This window comes from Triticum dicoccoides, chromosome 4A (genome assembly GCF_002162155.2).
Source record: "Triticum dicoccoides isolate Atlit2015 ecotype Zavitan chromosome 4A, WEW_v2.0, whole genome shotgun sequence".
Lineage (NCBI taxonomy): Eukaryota > Viridiplantae > Streptophyta > Magnoliopsida > Poales > Poaceae > Triticum > Triticum dicoccoides.
In genome coordinates, this window is record NC_041386.1 from 490,144,351 (window position 1) to 490,166,387 (window position 22,037).

Below are 22,037 nucleotides of genomic sequence, written 5' to 3' on the forward strand. Positions count from 1 at the left end.
ATATATATATATATATATATATATATATATATATATATATATATATATATATATATATATATATAATCAGTGACACTTAAATCCAAAATCTGTATGCGTATAAAAAATACATAATACCTTAAAAATTTCTTCTAACATTCCTCGATGCAAAGTCGCTTATGATGGGGTCGATGTCAATCTCATCCAATAATTTCTTCTCGATGCATAATGTAGCCAAACCATTTAACCTCTCTTGAGTCATAGTTGACCTCAAATAATTCTTCAACAATTTCAGCTTTGAAAAGCTTCTCTCGGCCGATGCGACCGTCACAGGCACAGTAAATAAGATGCGATAAGCAATGGAGATATTCGGATAACAATCAACTTCTCTAACATGCCCAAAAATCTCCATGGCAGACATTACGCCATTTGGCAAAGTGAATCTCATAATCTTCAATTCAGAAATAAGATCATATACCTCTACATCAGATGAACCATCAAGAGAGAATGTTTCAGCAAATTTTGTGCAACACTCTTCAAGTTCATTATCACTTAATGACTTCAGAGTGCCCGAGCTCAATAAAAATCCAAAGATATCTTTGAACACCATTAGTTCTTTAAATCTATCCTTCAAAGAAGTGACCGCCATATCAACCAAAACAAAAAAATATTTAACACGAAAAGCCTTCTCAGCTTCTAGAATTTCTTCTTGACAATCACTTTCACCAAACTGTCTCTTCCTCTTACCACGACGTTTCATTGGAAACACGAGATCAATTCCCATTTGAGTCGCAATACCTTTGGCGATGGTCACACTTGAAGAGAACCCATCATCTCTGTACTTCCCAAAATATTCTGTTATACTTTTTATTTGCTTCAAAGCAGAGTCAATGCACATGGTTGACGATTGCATCATCTTGCTAACTTTATTTACAACAAACAGAATATCATGCCAGATAATCATACCAACTAGAAACTCAAAGCGACCAAGTGCATCAAATAAATTTTTTGCGTCGCTTTTATCCTTAGGTTCAGTGTCAGAAGCATCACGTAACTCAGACAAAGCTGACCTTAGCTCAATGGCTTGATATCTTATCGCTGTAACACTTTTGATTCGACTCTCCCAACGAGTGTTGGACAATGATTTCACAGTCAAACTAGGAACATGTTTAAGCAAAACATTCCACCTTTTCGTAGAACCAGCAAATAATATATATATGCGCTGAACAATTCCAAAAAATGAAACAGCTTTCTCACATGTTTTGCCATATCACAGAGAGTGAGGTTGAGACTATGACAAGCACATGGCATATATAATGCTCTTGGATTCACATCAAGTAACCTAGATTGTACCCCTCGGTATTTTCCTTTCATGTTAGAACCATTGTCATATCCTTGACCCCTTATATCATTAATATTTAAGCCAAAAGTCTCCATAGATTCAAGAAGTACTTTAAAAATCCCTAAGCCAGAAGTGTCATCCACCTTCAAGAACCCTAGAAAGTACTCCTCAATTTTTATTTTCCCATCCGACAAATTAACACAACGAACTAAAAAAGTCATTTGTTCTTGATGACTAACATCAGGGGTACAATCTAGGATAACAGAGAAATACTTGGCCTCTTTAACAACCTTTATAATAGAACATGTGATGTCAGCAGCCAAAAGAGATATCAACTCGTTCTGAATTTTATGACTGAGATAATGGTAATGAATTTCTTTGTTCTGGATACGTCTAAGGTGGTCTTGCATTACTAAATCAAATTCTGCAATCATCTCAACACATGCTAAGAAATTACCATTATCATCCTTGTAAAGTTGCTCACTGTTTCCGCGAAAAGCCAAGTTGCGTTTACCAAGATATTTCACAATGGCTATTATTCTTAACAAAACTTGCCTGACACGTTCTTTCTCCTTTGTTATTTGATGCTGCAAGTCCTTGTCAATAGTTTCCTCTTTCCGTAGTCTAATCCTTAATTCATTCCACTTGTTCATGTTATTAATATGATCAACACTACTTTCATGTTCTTTAAGCTTCTCACTAATGTGCCTCCAATGATCTAATCCATCATGTGCTAAGGAACTCTGACTCCTGCTACTGCTAGACTTGAAGATCTTACAACAAAAGCAAAAAACTTTGTCAACACCTTCTGAATAAACTAGCCATTTTCTATCATGTTTCTCTCCATTGCTTAATTTCCTATTATAGTGAGCATAGGAAAAATGTCTTCCTGCATCATCTACACGGTATTCCATTTTATCCTCTTCCTCTCCCATTGGCCCTTTCTCAACTAATACATCTCTTGCTTTATTGTCAAGATTATCCCAATTTCTTGGATCATAAATATCAGGAGTATAGACTGGTTCATCAACACTAGGAGATTGTTCTTGTGCATCCGACGAATTACCTACATTCTCGGAGCCACTTACATTGCTGTCGTCAATGTTGGTTTCGACATTTTCTTCTTGCTGATCGGATTCTGAATTCACATTAGTTTGTTGCTCTTCCTCTATGGCAACTATCGCCAACTCATCACCTGGGTTTATCGAAGTAGTGGAAGTACTCTTGTAATATAAGTGCAGATGCCCACGCTGTGATTGTACCAATTTATCTACGGCCTTCTTCTTTTTCCTTTTTTTACTACCCGATGCATATGTCATGTTTCTCGGAGGCATGCTAACACACAATCCTGAAAAAGTAATTTTTGCATCAATTATTCAACAGTACTACATACGCATCAAGGAAACGGCCAAATGCAAATATAATATACCTGGTTCAGCGTCAGTCCGTGTGCTATTTGCAGCGCCTAGACTCGGAGAGCAATGAGCAATTGACCAAGCGTGAGGGCCCCCTGAATTGGAATCAGCTATGAACTGGATTAGGAAGGAAATTAGGAGAAGAGAATTAGAAATTAGCAAGAGCCAGATGGCAGTGGGCAGACCTGCAGTACGGCGTGTCGCGGACTCGCGGTGTCGCCGTGTCGGCGAGGGCGGGTGGCAGCCTAGGGCTGGGAGCCTGCGTGATGAGATGGGTCGAACTGTCGAGTATCCTGCCGCATATTGTTGTCTTTTTTTCACGTGGAGGACGAAGGAAAGCAATCGCTAATCAAGCCGTGCATGTCGCTAATCCTGCCGCTACTGCTCGTATCTCTTGCAAGCCTGTGCGTGCGCGTGAAAGGCTTTGACTATTTTGTTAGACATGGGCCTACAGCCTGCTATATGTATATACCTAGTACATACCTGGGTGGGGGCCCCTACCTTGTGGGGGCCCGGGGCGGCCGCCCCCCTGCCCCCCTAGGGCCGGCCCTGGCTATGGGATAAGGCGAGATTACTTAAGGGTGGAGACGATAGAGTACCGGTAGATGGAAAGGTAGCAAGGTGTGAGGGCGAGAATTAGAGTATAAAGGGTTGGGTTTGGTAGTGTCGGTAAAACCGATATGTATATACTTCATGTAAATATGACTTTGGGGAGTCTTTCCCCCTCCTTCTATAATGAATAATACGCATGCTTGTGCGTATTCAAGAAAAAAAAACTTTCATGTCATATGTGGAGCCCATTTGTCAGTAATTAAATTCAAGCTTGTAATGGTACCAAAAATATATTTTTTCTTGTAATCCTCTTACATAAATTTTAGTTCCAAGAATATTCTTTGTAATGTAGGGTGAAGTCGTGAAGATGAAAGTACATTCTAGATCACCTAAAGTTTCAACCATAGATTCACAGGGAATGTGAGTTTCCCATGAGATACGTGTTTTTTGTGGCTATTTAATTTTTCTAACAAAGGTTGGAAAAAATAAATATTTTCCTTACTAAGAACAAAGTTTCCATTGGAACTACCAAAATGATCATTTTCATTCTAGGCAAAGGTTCTGTTGCAACGAACTAGGAAAAAGAAGCGAGCTGCTCAAATTAAAAATATCTTTGGAGTTTTTGATATTTTGGCAAAACAAAAAGACTGTCAATGATAAGAATTTAAAACTAAGGAAACAATAAAAGAAGGAAGATAACAAAAGTGACACATAACCTTTGATATAAGATATATGTTCCCGACAATTGCGCCAGAAAATGCTTGATGCTTTCAAGTGATAAAACCAATGCAAGGTAGTTGAGCTCCCAAGTGCAAGGGTTCGTAGAAAGTAGCAAGTTTTACCTCAGTGAGAACGAAGGTGTCAATTCGTGGAGGCATATTTTTCCTTCACCAATGATAAAATAACAAGTAAAAGATTTTTAAAGTGCTTTTCGTGTAGTAAACTGGTCCTGGGTTCATAGGTTCACCAATATTAACTCTCCATAAGATAAAAGGTGTGGCCAAATAACATAGATATATGAAAATTTTGAAATATCTCATGCTCATGTTGGATTGTATGTAATCTCAGTACATCCATAATTTCATAGCATGCATCTATGGCTAATAATCCACTCTTTTACTATGGTATTCTTTGCATCATTCAAATATTAGGTAATAAAATATATTATTTCCTTAAAGCAAGATAACATACTTTTGATTAACGTGATTTCATAGAGGCCTCATGAAATCATTTGCTCGTACTGACAATAATACAACGCAAGCCTTTTCCATTACTATCACTATGGTAGATTACTTGCAAGACTGAACCCAGGTAATGCATACCACCCCCTCTAGTGATTACTGGTCTAAACTGGCCAAGAGAAGACAAATAATCAGATAGAAATGTATTTCTATAAACCAACATAGGACATCAACACAATCTGAACATAAAAACTAGTTCATCATATCATCAACATCACCGCTAAGTTTACATCTCATGGAAAAAAATCATGATAGATAACTCATGTGGCCTTTGTATTAAACAACAAGGAGGAGTGATTACATATTTGCTACTTCCATGAACACATAGTTCCACAGTGCAGACTGATACGTCTCCAACGTATCTAATTTTCCTAACGTTTTTCCTCTTGTTGGGACTCTAATTTGCATGATTTGAATGAAACTAACCCCGGACAGACGCTGTTTTCAGCAGAACTACCATGGTGTTGTTTTTGTGCAGAAATAAAAGTTCTCGGAATGGAACGAAACTTTGCGAGGATTTTTTATATCAATAAAGAGAATTTCTGGAGTCGGGATCCACCGGAGGGGGGCACCTGGGTGAGCACAACCCACCAGGGCGCCCCCCTCATGGCGTGCCCAGGTGTGTTGTCCCCACCTGGTGGCCCCGCAAACCTCAACCCTGATACTATAAAATCACATATTCGGGAAAAATCAGGGAGAAATAATTATCACGATCTACAGGACGGAGCCGCTGTCACCTCCTGTTCTTCATCGGGAGGCCAGAGTCCGTTTGGGGCTCCGGAGAGGGGGATCTTCGTTCTTCGTCATCACCAACCCTTCTCCATCGCCAATTCCATGATGCTCCCCACCAGGAGTGAGTAATTCCTTTGTAGGCTCGCTGGTCGGTGAGGAGTTGGATGATATTCATCATGTAATCTAATTAGTTTTGTTAGGGCTTGATCCCTAGTATCCACTATGTTCTGAGATTGATGTTGTTATGACTTTGCAATGTTTAATGCTTGTCACTTTGGCCCGGGTGCCATGATTTCAGATCTGAACCGTTTATGTTATCATCATTATATGCATGTTCTAGATCCGATCTTGCAAGTTATAGTCACCTACTACGTGTTATGATCCGACAACCCCGGAGTGATAATAGTCGGGACCACTCCTAGTGATGACCATAGTTTGAGGACTTCATGTATTCATCGTGTGTTAATACTTTATTCTGATTCTCTATTAAAAGGAGGCCTTAATATCCCTTAGTTTCCAATTGGACCCCGCTGCCACGGGAGGGTAGGACAAAAAATGTCATGCAAGTTCTTTCCATAAGCATGTATGACTATTTACGGAATACATGCCTACATTATATTTATGAACTGGAGCTAGTGTCGTATCGCCATAGGTTATGACTGTCACATGATGAATATCATCCAACAAATTACCGATCCAATGCCTACAAATTTATCTTATATTGTTCTTGCTAAGTTATTACTGGTATCATTACTGTTGCACTTGCTACAAAATTACTGCTATCACTGTTACTGTTGCTATTGCTATTGTTACTACTATCAAAACTATCATATTACTGTTCTACTGATCACTTTGCTGCAGATAATTAATCTCCAGGTGTGACTGAATTGACAACTCAATTGCTAATACTTAAAAATATTCTTTGGCTCCCCTTGTGTCGAATCTATAAATTTGGGTTGAATACTCTACCCTAAAAAATTGTTGCGATCCCCTATACTTGTGGGTTATCAAGACCTTTTTCTGGCGCCGTTGCCGGGGAGCATAGCTATATTTGTTGAGTCACTTGGGATCATTATCAATTTATCACTATGAAGAATTTGAAGGATGCTGAGACTAAGATTTATCCCTCTAAGATGAGGGGAGGTAAGGAACTGCCATCCAGTTCTGCTTTAGATTCACCTTCTGTTATAAGTAAATTTGCAACACCACCGCATGCTATTAATCCTGATATGTCGCAAGTTATTGATGATGCTACTTATGCTATGAATGATACTTATGTTGATGATAGTACCTTGCTTGATGATGATGTGCCACTAGGTGAATTTCTTGATGAACAAATTGCTAGAGTAAGAGAGCATGATATTGTTGAAACTGATGATGAGCTTGAAACTGAAAATCTTGAAACACCTACTAGAACTAGCCTTCCTAGGTATGAATTGCCTAAGGCACTATAAGGTTATGTTATAAATGAGGAGAAAAATAGAGATATTCTTTCTTATAAGGATAGAGATGATCTAGAGAAATTACTATGCAGGTATAAAGAAATTTGTTTGAATGCTAGAATAAAATATGATCCTAAGTTTGCTACTTCACCAATCTTTATTGATGATCAGGACTATGAATTCTCTGTCGATCCAGAGTTAATTACTTTGGTTGAATCTGATCCTTTCCATGGTTATGAAACTGAAACTGTTGTGGCACATCTTACTAAGTTGAATGACATAGCCATCATTTTTACTCATGATGAGAACACTCGTTATTACTTTATTCTTAACTAGCACGTATGCCCGTGCGTTGCAACGGGAGAGATTTTTTGCGAGAAGCATCGGGAGAGATAAGTGATGTGTCCATCAAAATGGTCTCCACACAATAGTGGGGCGATACAGCAGAGAGTTGTGGTGTTCTCGCGGGTCATGTTTGGCCCACAAGATCTTTATAGTAGTGGGGTTGGTGGGAGTGGCGGCCACTACCCAATTCGGGCATTTTTTCCTTCAGGACTGCCTCATTGCCGAGGTTTTATGGTGCCCTCCTGATTTTTTTTAAACATGTGAGCATTTTTTTCCAAAAAAACGTTAATTTCTAGAATAAGGAAAATAAAACTTGAAATAGGAGGACTTTCTTAAATTTACAAACACTTTTTCAAAACAGGACCATTTTTAAGGCGGAGAAATGAACATTTTTTGAATTTGTGAACAATTTTTTAAAATGGAAACTTGTTTTGAACATTAAAATCAATTTTCAAAAATGTCTTTTTAATCACGAATATTTTTTTGGATTTGTAAACATTTGAACAAAATGAATTTTTTAACGAATTTCTTTTATTTTTTAAATGAAATTTATTTTAGATATCTAGAAAAAAATTCAATTTTTTTAAAAATGCGAACATCTTTTCAATTTTGAAACAAAAATAAAATTTTAAATTTCCAATTCTTTTTTAAAGTGGGAAGAAATTTTGAAATTCCAAGATTTAACAAAAAATAGTACAAAAAACTAAATTTTGGAAAATTTACAAAATTAATGTATGGGAAAAGGGAAAAATAAATTGGAAGGGAAAAAATCAAAATAGAAAAAGAACACAGAAAAATTAGAAATGGGTCGGCCCAACATTGGGCGACCGATGGGAAGCTCCAATTATATGCCGCGTTGTGCGACAAATAAGGTTCCCCAGCTGTGTGCGCAGGATATAAATGGGTGGCTTTTCTGGGCCTTAGAGCGTGCGACCCACGTATGAAATTCTGGACAATTTTTTTTTATTTTTTAGCAGATGGACCATGAAAATTTAGTACCACCTCAGATATAAGAAAAATATTTTCGGTGGTGAACGGATGAAAAACTTGGAGAAACACACCTTACTTTATTAGTAGGTATAGAATTATTTCTGTTCTCATTAAAGGGTGATGCTAAAGCTTGGTACAATACTCTTTCTCCTGGTTGTGTGCGTAGTCCCGAGGATATGATTGATTACTTCTCTGAAAAATATTTCCCTACTCATAAGAAACAAGCTGCTTTACAGGAAATATTTAACTTTGTGCAAATTAAAGAAGAGAGTCTTCCACAAGCTTGGGGGAGGCTTTGCCAGTTACTTAATGCTTTGCCTGATTATCCTCTTAAGAAAAATGAAATACTTGATATCTCCTATAATGGACTAACTGATACTTCTAGGGATTTCCTAGATAGTTGTGCTGGTTGTGTTTTCAGGGAACGAACTGTTGGGCAAGCTGAAGAATTATTGAATAACATATTGAAAAATTATGATGAATGGATTCTTCCTGAACCACCTCCTAAATCCACTCCGAAGAAGAGGGGTATATTATATCTCAGTCCCGAGGATATGCAAGAGCCAAAGAAATCCATGAAGAAAAAAGGTATTAAAGTTGAGGATGTAAAATTTTTACCTCCTATTGAAGAAATACATGGGCTTAATACACCACCACTGCCTAAGGTGGCAGAGGTAAATTCTCTTATGAAATTCAATGATGATGACAATCCTCACAATATGCACCCTAGCCAATGCATTTATGAGTTTAAAAACTATATTAGAAAACAAGACCACTTCAATGCAAATGTTATGAAACAATTGAAATACAATTCTGACATGATTGCTCGCTTGAGTGGCTTGTTATTTAGAATCTCAAATGATGTTAGAGGTGTTGGAAAGCATGCTTCTATGGTACAAACCCAGTTAGAACAAGTTGCTAAATCTCAAAGAGAGTTGCTAGATGAAATGAAGAATAATATACATGACTTTGTTGTTAGAGTTGCAACTAGAGGAGGTAAAATGACTCAGGAAAAACTTTATCCCGAGGGACATCCAAAAATAATTGAACATGATTCACAAAGGAGCAACACCACTGCACCTATTCACTAGTGCAGAACCGGGCAATAGCACCGGTTCGTAAGGCCCTTTAGTCTCGGTTCGGTAACCGGCACTAAAGTGTGGGCACTAAAGCCCCCCCCCCCTTTAGTACCGGTTCAACACGAACCGGTGCTAAAGGGCAACCACGTGGCACAAGCCAGCTCTGGTGGCAGGGAGCCCTTTAGTACCGGTTGGTGACACCAACCGGTATTAAAAGGTTGGGGGATTTGGGTTTATGATTTCTTTTTCATTTAATTTTGTGTTTTCCATTTAATTCTTTTTCGTTTGCTGGTATTTTACGATGCTACATATTGTACACGTTATGCATATATATAAATAGAATTTCTAGTAGAACCGATCACATATATATATATATATATATTATCGAATGTCTCACAACCACCATTAATTCACACATATATACACACATGTATATATGTATACAATTAGGTAGCTATATACAATTTCTCCTAATTGGTGCCTTCGGAGACAGTGGCATTAGCCTAATTGGGGCCTTCGGAGCACGATAACAATTGGAAGTGGTTCATGGGGGCGGTAGCGGGTAAAAGTATTATCCTTTGGGATCTATGACCTGGTCGAGCAAAAATCCCGCTATTTCCTCTTGAATTGCTTCTATGCGGTCCTCTGCTAGGAGCTGCTCCCGCACCTCTTTGAACTGTTAAGAAGGAGATCAATATGCATGTGTATTAGTTGTGTGACTAGATATCGATAATGGTGTAAAAATTGTGAATAGTGTTCTGACAAACGTACCCACTCGTGTCTTTGAGATCTGCTCCTTTCGAACGCCATCATGCGAATGTTCTCACAAACGTAGTATGCACACAGATTATTCCCTGACGCCTGCTTCAAGGCCTTTATGAGAATTGAATTTGATCAGATAATAATTAATCAAGCATGATAATTAAAGAGATGGCAGCCAGCTAGCTAGTACTACTTAATTACTTACCTTGGGTCGATACCATTTCAGATTTCGTTTCCATTGGCCTAGAGTGACGCTGATGAACTTTGCCCAAGCCCTGCCCGCCGACAAAGAAAATGAATAAATGGGTTATTAAATAGTTGTTATCAGGAAATGACGAACTAATTAAATAGGCCGAGATATAGTTAATAATGATTGAAATTACCTGTTGACTATCCCCTTCATGATGGTGTAGTCACTTGCTTTCCTAATTAGTGAGTCTAGTACTTCAACTGTTCCTTCATCAACTTTAATGATTAACAAGATCCAGTGAAATCTGCATGCACACACGTTTGCATGTCTTAATTAAGTGGGCATATGTAAGCAAAAACATGTAGCTAGCTAGTAGTGAAGGAAATATGCCCTAGAGGCAATAATAAAGTTATTATTTATTTCCTTATATCATGATAAATGTTTATTATTCATGCTAGAATTGTATTAACCGGAAACATGATACATGTGTGAATACATAGACAAACAGAGTGTCACTAGTATGCCTCTACTTGACTAGCTCGTTGATCAAAGATGGTTATGTTTCCTCGCCATAGACAAAGAGTTGTCATTTGATTAACGGGATCACATCATTAGGAGAATGATGTGATTGACTTGACCCATTCCGTTAGCATAAGCACTTGATCATTTAGTTTATTGCTATTGCTTTCTTCATGACTTATACATGTTCCTATGGCTATGAGATTATGCAACTCCCGTTTACCGGAGGAACACTTTTTGTGCTACCAAACGTCACAACGTAACTGGGTGATTATAAAGGTGCTCTACAGGTGTCTCCGAAGGTACTTGTTGGGTTGGCGTATTTCGAGATTAGGATTTGTCACTTGGATTGTCGGAGAGGTATCTCTGGGCCCACTCGGTAATGCACATCACTATAAGCCTTGCAAGCATTGCAACTAATGAGTTAGTTGCGGGATGATGTATTACGGAACGAGTAAAGAGACTTGCCGGTAACGAGAATGAACTACGTATTGAGATACCGACGATCGAATCTCAGGCAAGTAACATACCGATGACAAAGGGAACAATGTATGTTGTTATGCGGTCTGACCGATAAAGATCTTCATAGAATATGTAGGAGCCAATATGAGCATCCAGGTTCCGCTATTGGTTATTGACCGGAGACGTGTCTCGGTCATGTCTACATAGTTCTCGAACCCGTAGGGTCCGCACGCTTAAAGTTTCGGTGATGATTGTATTATGAGTTTATGTGATTTGATGTACCAAAGGTAGTTCGGAGTCCCGGATGAGATCGGAGACATGACGAGGAGTCTCGAAATGGTTAAGACATAAAGATCGATATATTGGACAACTATATTCGGACATCGGAAAGGTTCCGAGTGATTCGGGTATTTTCGGGGGTACCGGGGAGTTACGGGAATACGAGGAAGAAGTAATGGGCCTCATGGGCCAAGTGGTGGAAGAGAGGAGACAGGGCGCGCGGCCCCCCTAGCCCAACCCGAATTGGACTAGGGGGCCGGTCCCCCTTTCCTTCTTCTCCTCCTTCTCCTTCTTTCTCCTTCTCCTCCTTCCTTTCCTCCTCCTAGTAGGAGTAGGAAAGGGGAGTCCTACTCCTACTAGGAGGACTCCTCCTCCTGGCGCGCCCATAGAGGGCCGGTCTGCCTCCCCCCTTGCTCCTTTATATACAGGGGCAGGGGGCACCTCTAGACACACAAGTTGATCAGTTGATCTCTCCTAGCCGTGTGCGGTGCCCCCTCCACCATATTCCACCTCGATCATATCGTAGCGGTGCTTAGGCGAAGCCCTGCGTCGGTAGCATCATCATCACCATCACCACGCCGTCGTGCTGACGGAACTCTCCCGTGAAGCTCTGCTGGATCGGAGTTCACGGGACGTCATCGAGCTGAACGTGTGCAGAACTCGGAGGTGCCGTACGTTCGGTACTTGGATCGGCCGGATCGGGAAGACGTACGACTACTTCCTCTATGTTGTGTCAACGCTTCCGTTGTTGTTCTACAAGGGTACGTAGACAATACTCTCCCCTCTCGTTGCTATGCAGCACCATGATCTTGTGTGTGCGTAGGAATTTTTTTGAAATTACTACGTTCCCCTACAGTGGCATCCGAGCCTGGTTTTATGCGTAGATGTCATATGCACGAGTAGAACACAAGTGAGTTGTGGGCGATATAAGTCATACTGCTTACCAGCATGTCACACTTTGGTTCGGCAGTATTGTTGGATGAAGCGGCCCGGACCGACATTACACGTACGCTTACGCGAGACTGGTTCTACCGACGTGCTTTGCACACAGGTGGCTGGCGGGTGTCAGTTTCTCCAACTTTAGTTGAACCGAGTGTGGCTACGCCCGGTCCTTGCGAAGGTTAAAACAACACCAACTTGACAAACTATCGTTGTGGTTTTGATGCCTAGGTAAGAACGGTTCTTGCTCAGCCCGTAGCAGCCACGTAAAACTTGCAACTACAAAGTAGAGGACGTCTAACTTGTTTTTGCAGGGCATGTAGTGATGTGATATGGTCAAGACGTGACGAGATATAAGTTATTGTATGAGATGATCATGTTTTGTTGAAGTTATCGGCAACTGGCAAAAGCCTTATGGTTATCTCTTTATTGCATAAGATGCAAGCGCCAAATAATTGCTTTACTTTATCGCTATGCGATAGTAATAGTTGCAAGAGCAATAGTTGGTGATACGACCATGTGACGACACATTGATATAGATCAAGATGATGGAGATCATGGTGTCATGCTGGTGACGATGGAGATCATGACAGTACTTTGGAGATGGAGATCAAAGGCGCAAGATGATCATGGCCATATCATGTCACATATTATGATTGCATATGATGTTTATCTTTTATACATCTTATTTTGCTTAGTTCGACGGTAGCTTTATAAGATGATCTCTCACTAATTATCAAGGTATAAGTGTTCTCCCTGAGTATGCACCGTTGCGAAAGTTCTTCATGCTGAGACACCACGTGATGATCGGGTGTGATAGGCTCTACGTTCAAATACAACGGGTGCAAAACAGTTGCACACGCGGAATACTCAGGTTAAACTTGACGAGCCTAGCATATAACAGATATGGCCTCGGAACACGGAGACCGAAAGGTCGAGCATGAATCATATAGTAGATGTGATCAACTTAGTGATGTTCACCATTGAAACTACTCCATCTCACGTGATGATCGGACATGGTTTAGTTGATATGGATCACGTGATCACTTAGAAGATTAGAGGGATGTCTATCTAAGTGGGAGTTCTTAAGTAATATGATTAATTGAACTTTAATTTATCATGAACTTAGTCCTGGTAGTATTAGCATATCTATGTTGTAGATCAATAGCTCGCATTTAGCTCCCCTGTTTTATTTTTGATATGTTCCTAGAGAAAATTAAGTTGAAAGATGTTAGTAGCAATGATGCGGATTGGATCCATGATCTGAGGATTATCCTCATTGCTGCATAGAAGAATTATGTCCTTAATGCACCGCTAGATGACAGACCTATTGCAGGAGCAGATGCAGACGGTATGAACGTTTGGCTAGCTCAATATGATGACTACTTGATAGTTTAGTGCACCATGCTTAAACGGCTTAGAATTAGGACTTCAAAGACGTTTTGAACATCATGGACCATATGAGATGTTCCAGGAGTTGAAGTTAATATTTCAAGCAAATACCCGAGTTGAGAGATATGAAGTCTCCAACAAGTTCTATAGCTAAAAGATGGAGGAGAATAGCTCAAGCAGTGAGCATGTGCTCAGATTGTCTGGGTACTACAATCGCTTGGATCAAGTGGGAGTTAATCTTCCAGATAAGATAGTGATTGACAGAATTCTCTAGTCACCATCACCAAGTTAGTAGAACTTCGTGTTGAACTATGATATGCAAGGAATAACAGAAACGATTCCTAAGCTCTTCGTAATGCTGAAATCAACGAAGGTAGAAATCAAGAAAAAATATCAAGTGTTGATGGTAGACAAGACCACTAGTTTCAAGAAAAGGGCAAAGGGAAGAAGGGGAACTTCAAGAAGAACGGCAAGCAAGTTGCTGCTCAAGTGAAGAAGCCCAAGTCTGGTCCTAAGCCTGAGACTAAGTGCTTCTACTGCAAAGGAACTGGTCACTAGAAGCGGAACTGCCCCAAGTATTTGGCGGATAAGAAGGATGGCAAAGTGAACAAAGGTATATTTGATATACGTATTATTGATGTGTATTTTACTAGTGTTCGTAGCAACCCCCCGGTATTTGATACTGGTTCAGTTGCTAAGAGTAGTAACTCGAAACAGGAGTTGCAGAATGAATAGAGACTAGTTAAGGGTGATGTGACGATGTGTGTTGGAAGTGGTTCCAAGATTGATATGATCATCATCGCACACTCCCTATACTTTTGGGATTAGTGTTGAACCTAAATAAGTGTTATTTGGTGTTTGCATTGAGCATGAATATGATTTGATCATGTTTATTGCAATACGGTTATTCATTTAAGTAAGAGAATAAATTGTTATTCTGTTTACATATATGGTTACACACCCAATGAAAATGGTTCGTTGGATCTCGATCGTAGTGATACACATATTCATAGTATTGAAACCAAAAGATGCAAAGTTAATAATGATAGTGCAACTTATTTGTGGCACTGCCGTATAGGTCATATTGGTGTAAAGCGCATGAAGAAACTCCATGCTGATGGACTTTTGGAATCACTTGATTATGAATCAGTTGATGCTTGCGAACCATGCCTCATGGGCAAGATGACTAAGACTCCGTTCTCCGGAACAATGCAGCAAGCAACAGATTTGTTGAGATCATGCATACTGATGTATGTGGTCCGATGAATATTGAAGCTCGCGGCGGGTATCATTATTTTCTGATCTTCACAGATGATTTGAGCAGATATGAGTATATCTACTTGATGAAACACAAGTCTGAAACATTTGAAAAGTTTAAAGAATTTCAGAGTGAAGTGGAGAATCATCGTAACAAGATAAAAGTTTCTACGATATGATCGCATAAGTAAAATATTTGAGTTACGAGTTTGGCCTTCAGTTAAAACAATGTGAAATAGTTTCACTACTCATGCCACCTGGAACACCACATTGTAATGGTGTGTCCGAACGTCATAACCGTGCTTTATTAGATATGGTGCGATCTATGACGTCTCTTACTAATTTACCGCTATCATTTTGGGGTTATGCATTAGAGACAACTACATTCACGTTAAATAGGGCACCACTAAATCCGTTGAGACGACACCGTATGAACTATGGTTTGGCAAGAAACCTAAGCTGTCGTTTCTTAAAGTTTGAGGTTGCAATGCTTATGTGAAAAAGTTTCAACCTGATAAGCTCAAACCCAAATCGGAGAAGTTGGTCTTCATAGGATGCCCAAAAGAAAATGTTGGGTACACCTTCTATCACAGATCCGAAGGCAAGATATTCGTTGCTGAGAATGGATCCTTTCTAGAGAAGGAGTTTCTCTCGAAAGAAGTGAGTGGGAGGAAAGTAGAACTTGATGAGGTAACTGTACCTGCTCCCTTATTGGAAAGTAGTTCATCACAGAAATCTTTTCCTGTGATTACTACACCAATTAGTGAGGAAGCTAATGATGATGATCATGTAACTTCAGATCAAGTTACTACCAAACCTCGTAGGTAAACCAGAGTGAGATCCGCACCAGAGTGGTATAGTAATCCTGTTCTGGGGTCATGTTACTTGACCATGACGAGCCTACGAACTATGAGGAAGCGATGATGAGCCTAGATTCCGTGAAATGGCTTGAGGCCATGAAATCTGAGATGAGATCCATGTATGAGAACAAAGTATGGACTTTGATTGACTTGCCCATTGATCAGCGAGCCATTGATATTAAATGGATCTTCAAGAGGAAGACGGACATTGATAGTAGTGTCACTATCTACAAAAGCTAGAATTGTCGCAAAAAAGAGTTTTCGACAAGTTCAAGGTGTTGACTACGATGAGAGTTTCTCACTCGTATCTATGCTTAAGTCTGTCGGGATCATGTTAGCAATTCCCGCATTTTATGAAATCTGGCAAGTGGATAAACAAAACTGCATTCCTTAATAGATTTATTAAAGAAGAGTTGTATATGATGCAACAAGAAAGTTTTGTTAATCCTAAAGGTGCTAACAAAATATGCAAGCTCCAGCAATCCATCTATGGACTGGTGCAAGCATCTCAGAGTTGGAATATACGCTTTGATAAGTTGATCAAAGCATATAGTTTTATACAGACTTGCAGTGAAGCCTGTATTTACAAGAAAGTGAGTGGGAGCACTACAACATTTCTGATAAGTATATGTCAATGACATATTGTTGATCGGAGATAATGTAGAACTATTCTGCAAAGCATAAAGGAGTATTTGAAAGGAGTTTTTCAAAGAAACACCTCGGTGAAGCTGCTTACATATTGAGCATCAAGATCTATAGAGATAGATTAAGACGCTTGATAAGTTTTTCAATGAGTACATACCTTGACAAGATTTTGAAATAGTTCAAAATGGAACAGTCAAAGAAAGAGTTCTTGCCTGTGTTACAAGGTGTGAAACTGAGTAAGACTCAAAGCCCGGCCACGACAGAAGCTAGAAAGAGAATGAAAGTCATTCCCTATGCCTTGGCCATAGGTTCTATAAGGTATGCCATGCTGTGTACCAGACCTATTGTATACCCTGCCCTGAGTTTGGCAAGGGAGTACAATAGTGATCTTGGAGTAGATCACTGGACATTGGTCAAAATTATCCTTAGTGGAATAAGGATATGTTTCTCGATTATGGAGGTGACAAAAAGGTTCGTCGTAAAGGGTTACGTCGATGCAAATTTTCACACTGATCCAGATGACTCTAAATCTCAATCTGGATACATATTGAAAGTGGGAGCAATTAGCTAGAGTAGCTTCGTGCAGAGCATTGTTGACATAGAAATTTGCAAAATACTTACAGATCTGAATGTGGCAGACCCGTTGACTAACCTTCTCTCACAAGCAAAACATGATCACACCTTAGTACTCTTTGGGTGTTAATCACATAGCGATGTGAACTAGATTATTGACTCTAGTAAACCCTTTGGGTGTTGCTCACATGACGATGTGAACTATGGGTGTTAATCACATGGTGATGTGAACTATTGGTGTTAAATCACATGGCTGTGTAATCTAAATTATTGACTCTAGTGCAAGTGGGAGACTGAAGGAAATATGCCCTAGAGGCAATAATAAAGTTATTATTTACTTCCTTATATCATGATAAATGTTTATTATTCATGTTAGAATTGTATTAACCGGAAACATGATACATGTGTGAATACATAAACAAACAGAGTGTCACTAGTATGCCTCTACTTGACTAGCTCGTTGATCAAAGATGGTTATGTTTCCTAGCCATAGACAAAGAGTTGTCATTTGATTAACGGGATCACATCATTAGGAGAATGATGTGATTGACTTGACCCATTCCGTTAGCATAAGCACTTGATCGTTTAGTTTCTATTGCTTTATTCATGACTTATACATGTTCCTATGACTATGAGATTATGCAACTCCCGTTTATCGGAGGAATACTTTGTGTGCTACCAAACGTCACAACGTAACTGGGTGATTATAAAGGTTCTCTACAGGTGTCTCCAAAGGTACTTGTTGGGTTGGCGTATTTCGAGATTAGGATTTGTCACTCCGATTGTCGGAGAGGTATCTCTGGGCCCACTCGGCAATGAACATCACTATAAGCCTTGCAAGCATTGCAACTAATGAGTTAGTTGCGGGATGATGTATTATGGAACGAGTAAAGAGACTTGCCGGTAACGAGATTGAACTAGGTATTGAGATACCGACGATCAAATCTCGGGCAAGTAACATACCGATGACAAAGGGAACAACGTATGTTGTTATGCGGTCTGACCGATAAAGATCTTCGTAGAATATGTAGGAGCCAATATGAGCATCCAGGTTCCGCTATTTGTTATTGATTGGAGACGTGTCTCGGTCATGTCTACATAGTTCTCGAACCCGTAGGGTCCGCACGCTTAAAGTTTCGGTGACGATTGTATTATGAGTTTATGTGATTTGATGTACCGAAGGTAGTTCGGAGTCCCGGATGAGATCGGGGACATGACAAGGAGTCTCAAAATGGTCGAGACGTAAAGATCGATATATTGGACGACTATATTCGGACATCAGAAAGGTTCCGAGTGATTCGGGTATTTTCGGGGGTACCGGGGAGTTACGGGAATACGAGGAAGAAGTAATGGGCCTCATGGGCCAAGTGGTGGAAGAGAGGAGACATGGCGCGCGGCCCGTGTCGGTGTCAAAGCCGGCGGATCTCGGGTAGGGGGTCCCGAACTGTGTGTCTAGGCCGGATGGTAACAGGAGGCAGGGAACACGAAGTTTTACCCAGGTTCGGGCCCTCTTGATGGAGGTAAAACCCTACGTCCTGCTTGATTAATATTGATGATATGGGTAGTACAAGAGTAGATCTACCACGAGATCAAGGAGGCTAAACCCTAGTAGCTAGCCTACGGTATGATTGTTGTATATGGAGTTGATTGCCTACGGACTACAACCCTCCAGTTTATATAGACACCGGATAGGGTTAGGGTTACATAGAGTCGGTTACAATGGTAGGAGATCTTGAATATCCGCATCGCCAAGCTTGCCTTCCACGCCAAGGAAAGTCCCATCCGGACACGGGACGAAGTCTTCAATCTTGTATCTTCATAGTCCAGGAGTCCGGCTGAAGGTATAATCCGGCTACCCGAACACCCCCTAATCCAGGACTCCCTCAGTAGCCCCTGAACCAGGCTTCAATGACGACGAGTCCGGCGCGCAAATTGTCTTCGGCATTGCAAGGCGGGTTCCTCCTCCAAGTCCTTCATAGAAGATTGTAAACACCAAGAGTAGTGTCCGGCTCTGCAAAATAAGCTTCCACATATTGCCATAGAGAGAATGATATAAACACAAATCAAATCTGCTGACGTATTCCGCAGTGCGTCATCACACTACGGCCAAGTCCTTTACTCGAATCGTTTTTACTTTTCCACCTCAGCATGTTTTGCGAGGCGGTTTCCTTGGCACGTCTTGTCAAAGCAGAGATCATGTACCCCCTTTACGGGATTCTCATCAATACGGACGTGGGTAACCCACCTGCGCCATTTATCACGATGCTTGGGAGGCAAGCGAGTTTTACTAGGCTGGTGGGGACGCACAACCGCATCCGCCCATATAAGGGGATAATGATCCACCTTTTTACCGAAGCCTTCTTCCTCCTTTGCCTATCCATCTCCTGCGCACTCGAGCTCCAGCGCCCAAGCCCGCACTTCCCACCTCAACCTTCTCCGGCAATGTCCGGAGCGGGAGGCAAGTGGATGGTATCCTCCGCTACGGAGGGTCAAGTCAAGAAGCTAAGGAAGGCCGGATACCTGTCTAAGGACATCGCGCACCGGCTTCCCGAAAAGGGGCAGCTTCTCCCCACCCCAAGGCCCCATGAGAGGGTAGTATTTCTTCCCCACTTCCTCCGTGGACTGGGTTTTCCATTCCACCCATTTGTCCGGGGGCTCATGTTCTACTACGGCCTGAATTTCCACGATCTGGCCCCGAACTTCATCCTCAACATCTCGGCGTTTATCGTCGTGTGCGAGGCTTTCCTCCGCGTCCGCCCTCATTTCGGCCTCTTGCTCAAGACCTTCAACGTCAAGCCCAAGGTGGTGTGCGGCAGCCAGGCGGAGTGCGGAGGCGCCATGGCGGGCAAGATGGCCAACGTCCTATGGTTCGAGGGCTCTTTTGTGGAGACCCTAAAGGGGTGGAAATCCGGGTGGTTTTACATCACCGAGCCACGCGATCCGAACTGGATCGCAGCCCCCGAGTTCCGATCTGGACCCCCCACACGGCTTATGTCCTGGAAAGAGACGGGCCTGTCGTGGGGTGACGAAAAAGAGGTGACCGGATTGCAAACATGCATCCAGTCCATGGTGAACAAGCCAATCCAGCTTGTTAATGTAATCCAGGTTATGCTCGTCCACCGGATCCTCCCGTGCCAATAACGGGATTTTAATCTGTGGGAGTTCGACCCGGCGCAGCACCAAACCCTTAGCAAGCTCTTCGACACGATGTACGAAGATGCCTGGAAGGTGCTATTCAAGGGCGCCGAGGCTCCCGCATCCGCTTCCGAGGACCGCGGATACAGCTCGCAGCGTCACACTAGCGAGGTAAGCTATCTTCACCTTTTACAGGATGTTAAGCTTTTTTCATAGTTTGACTCTATGTGGGATCTAAACTCCCTTACCTTTGACAGGCTTGGCGAGCGATATCTGGACCGATTAACTGTCTGGCTCCGCTGCCCGAAGACCCAGCCCCAGCTCTACTAGTGAAGCTGCTGGTTCCGGCGCCTTATGTGGTGCCGGAGAAGAAGGCCAAGAAGAACAAGACCACGGGGACTCGAAAGAGTGCCCGCAACATGGTGGTGTCGGACTCGTCATCCGACGAGTCCGAGACGCCCTCTTCCCGTGAAAACGAGGAGGAGGAAGAAGAAAACTCTCCCCCCCAGCGGAGGGAGGAGAGAAGAGGAAGGCCGCCCCAATGGGGGAGGCCGAGGGGTCCAGGAATAGGAAGACCCCTCCGCCGGACTACTCCCCCGACGCCGAAGAGGGCGGAGAGGAGTGGCCAAACAGGGCCAAGCGTCCGGCGAAATCGTAAGTTCGGATATCAGAGTAACTCATGATGTTCCTTTGTTGCACAGCTTTCCCTAATGTTGAACGTAATTATGCAGCCCGCCCCGGGCTGAATTCAACGAATCGTCGGGCGGCTCCCTGGACTCATCGGACGTGAACTCAGTTCCGCCCGCTGTCTCCCCCCGCACTGCAGATGATGCTGAAGTGGCGCCACGACAAGCTCCGGGGCAGGAGGAGGTGGTCCCGGAGGAGCCGCAAGGCAACCTCCCGGACTCCCGGAGTGAAGGGGAAAAGGCCCCCCAGGGCTCCAAGTCCGGCTTTGTGCCGGACACCGCGCCGGAATCTTCCACAGTTCCGGACCGCGGTAGGCGAACTCCTTCCAAGAGGAGCAAGCCTTCTGAGCCGGCGGCCTCCGTCCAACCGCAGGTGCCGGACAATCTGCTGGAGGTGCTTGACGGCGCCTCCATCGACGAGGGGCACCGTACTATTATGAGTACGGTGATCTAGAAGGTTCGGTCCGCCAAGAGTGGACTGACTGAAGCTTGCGCTAGCCTTCTAACAGGCTTCGAGGTAAGTTAAAATATGTAAAAATATTACCGCATAGATAGTAGCCCCTGATGCTCTGTTTGGCGTTCGGAAAGAAAAGCCGAATAGAGGATCTATTAAATATTGCAGGAGTCTAACAAAAAAGAGTCAATATGCGTATGCAGGCTTCGCTGCTATCCATCGCCGCACTGACTATGGAGGTGGGTGTCCTGAAGCAGGACCTTGAGCGTACCGAGCGAGAGCTCGGCCTTGCCAAGCGGCGGCTCGAGGAGAGAGAAGGTAAGAAATACCTTACAGAAAAAGTGCCTATAAAAAGGCGTGATTGCAAAAAAATAACATGATTGTACTGCTTACTGTAGGGGCCACGACTGAGGTGGCGACCCTTAAGCAGGCGCTGTCTGAGGCCGAAAAGAAAACGGCCGCGGAGCGCATCGAGCGAGACAGACTTGGGGGTCAGGTCGGCGAGGTGCAGCAAGAGCTTCAGGCTCTCATGAAAAAACATGAGAGTTTGGGGCTTGAGTCAAAGGCGCAAGCATCCGAGCTCGCGACGGCCCTTGAGACTGCCAAGTATGCCAAGGCCGAAGCCCAAAAGGCCCTCCAAGAGTTGGAGGAGATGAGGAACATAGCAGCGGGTAAGGCATTCTTCATGCAAAGCAGAAATATAAAAGTAAACTACCTGTTACTTACCCAAATCCGGAGCTCTCCAGGGGCATTCGCAGATCTTCCCC